Genomic DNA, 2,907 nt, shown 5'->3' with positions numbered 1-2,907 from the left:
GCTGGGGATTCGAACCCGCCACCTTAGGTGTACGTGGCTGGCGCCTTAGCCGGTTGAGCTATAGGCGCCCAGCCAGAAAACAACTTTTTATTTATTTTTATGTATTTACTTTTAAAATTTCAGATTAATGTGAGGGCACAAATGATTAGGTTATATTGTTGGCATTTGTTAGGTAATGTGAAGTTGTAGTGAGCCCTTCATCCAGGGGATTATGCTGTGTTCTCTTCCATTGTTCCCGTTAGGTTCTAGCTTACCAATTACCCCTCCCGCCTTCCCTTCTCTTTTCCTCCTCTCCCCATCACTTGTATTTAATTGCGTTTGTTTCTTGTGTGGGCATGTAGTTGTTTATCTGTTGGTCTCATATTAGTATTGAGTACATTGGATACGTGCTTTTTCATTTTTGTGATACTTTACTAAGAAGAATGTTCTTCAGCTCTATCCAGGTAAATACAAAAGAAGTAAAGTCTCCATCTTCTTTTTAAAAAAAACTTTTTAAATTTAGATTATGATGAGCGTACAGATGATTAGGTTACACTGTTTTGTGTTTGTTAGTTATGCCCCTAACCCAGGAGGTGTGCCATATACCCTTACCTTGTGCCTGTTGGGCGAGAGCACACCAATTCCTCTCCCTCCTTCCTCCTCCCCCTACTTGAATCTAATTGTGTTTTTCTCTTATATGGGCATATATTTGTTCCTTACTGGTTTCATATTAGTATTGAGTATATTGGGTACTCACTTTTCCATTTTCTACTTTACCAAGTAGAATATTCTCCTGCCCTATTAAGGTTAATACAAAAGATGTCTCCATCTTTTTAATGGCTCAGTAGTATTCCATGACATACATGTACCTGTGTTGATGGGCACTTGGGTTGATTCTACATTTTAGTGATTGTGAATAATTGAACTGTAGCCATTCTAGTGCAAAGGTCTTTATGGTAAAATGATTTTTTTTTTCTTCTGTAAATCCCTAGTAATGGAATTGTGGGATCAAATGGAAGATCTACTTTGGAACTCTTAAGAGTCTTGAATCAGGAAGATTTTAGAGATCTAGATGGCATCAGAGAGACAGGCAGTAGGAGAAAAGAGTCTGTCTTAGTCTAGTAGAATTGTGATAGGTAAATGCTTCCTGGTCTCTGAGGGTAGGGGACAGGGCCATGCATTTCAGTTATACAGATGAACAAATAAACATATGAAAAGATAGTCAAAGCCATTAGTCATTAGGAAAATGTAAATTAAACTCACAATGAAATACCACCACACACCTATTAGCATGGGTAAAAGAAAATCTGATCTGGACCCCCCTTTCTTGTCTCTAGGCTCAAAACTCAGGGATGGTGCTACCAAAAGCCCATTAGGTTTAGGAATTAGGAAGAAGGGTAAGGGAGCATTCTGGTTATAAGAGCAGTCTGGTGCCTCACACCTGTAGTCCTAGCACTCTGGGAGGCTGAGGTGGGAAGATTACTTGAAATCATCTTACCCTGATCCTTAATGTCCCAGTCTTATTCAGAAAGAGAGTGCTCTTTACAAGTAGTGGTTAAATTGATAAAGCCCAAGCATAATTCAAAAGTTGTGTTGCTAAGGTTAGAAATGAAAGCAAATTGCAGCTCTTAGTCTTTAGTGTTACTTGACATATATTACACAGTGCCTTGATGCGTGGTAGAATTTTTTTTCTTTTCTTTCTTTTTTTTTTTTTTTAAAGAAAAAGGGCTTTATTTTTTACAGCAATTTCCGGTTCACAGCAAAATTAACCCAGAAAGTACAGTTTTCTCTTATACCTTCTTCCCCAATATAGGCATAGCCTCCCCCACTATCAACATCCTACACCAGAGAGATACCTTTATTACAGTTGACAAACCTCCATTGACACATCATAATCACTCCAAGTCCACAGTTCACATTAGGGCTCACTCTCGGTGTCATACATTCTATTGGTTGTGATAAATACAGAGGACAGATGTTAAATCCCACTCTGTTCTATGGCTGTCTGTGCTCTACGTCCTTTTCTAGACCCACCACATTTTAATCCTTTCTCAGACCAGACTCTCCAGCTCTTTCCTAAATTATTATCAAGCCCAGAGTTATAAGCAAAGTGTGAAAAAACCTCCTTCACAACTCCATAACCTCTCTGCCTGCTGCCCTAGAGACTAGAGGCTGAAATGAGTTGGAATTAAAGCCAGCGGGAGAGAGGAGAGATACTACATAATTGAGCTACCATTTTCCAATAATACCCTCCAAACTTTAATTCTGAAAAGAGACGTAAACATTTTTAAATATGAATCAACAGAATCCAACAGACTATCAAAATAAAAATACACCATGATCAAGTTGGGTTCATTCCAGGCATGCAGGGATGGTTCAATATCAGGAAAACTAGTCAAAAAATCAGAAATAGAGATGACTGCCTTACCATTTATTGGGAGGCTTTGAGAGGAAAGAGTAATCCAAATGTAGATGCAGCAGATTGAGTTGGTAAGTTCACTGTTTCAACAAGTAAAAGGCTACTTTCATGAGGAACAAGGTATACTTCTACAGAGATTATCAGTTTGCCATTTTGTAGGATTCTCTTAACAGGAAGGGTATCAGAAATAGGGACTGAAGGAGAAGCAGAAGGAAAGAAAGGAAATTCTCATTCAAAGAGGAGGCCCAGCCAATGACAACTGACTGGGTGGAGGGCCTGAGGAAGAAGGCCGGCAGCCAGCAAGTAACCAAAGCTTAAGAGCATGACTGAGACAATATAGGATCAGGGACGTCAGCCAACAGGTTTTCTTTTAAGTAGGGTGCTCCTCTTATCCTCTCTAGGTTTAGCATGTGTTTCTTAAAAAGCCATAAATCGGGCTTGGCGCCTGTGGCTCAAGTGGCTAAGGTGCCAGCCACATACACTTAAGGTGGCGGGTTCGAATCCAGCCC

At 39.8% G+C, this 2,907-nt stretch overlaps 1 protein-coding gene and 1 pseudogene across 1 annotated transcript in view; both read left to right on the top strand.

Moving 5' to 3' along the window:
- The window catches only part of RAD51B (RAD51 paralog B), a 647,586-nt gene that overhangs the window by 46,381 nt on the left and 598,298 nt on the right, over nt 1-2,907 (top strand). The gene's annotated exons all lie outside the window — the stretch shown is intronic.
- Nucleotides 2,452-2,907, top strand: part of LOC105887749 — a 36,859-nt pseudogene continuing 36,403 nt past the window's right edge.

The sequence above is a fragment of the Otolemur garnettii genome, unplaced genomic scaffold, assembly GCF_000181295.1.
Source record: "Otolemur garnettii isolate 467f Iridium unplaced genomic scaffold, OtoGar3 scaffold00115, whole genome shotgun sequence".
Classification (NCBI taxonomy): Eukaryota; Metazoa; Chordata; class Mammalia; order Primates; family Galagidae; genus Otolemur; species Otolemur garnettii.
Note: the sequence above shows the minus strand (reverse complement) of the source record. Positions and strands in the feature narration are given on the sequence as shown.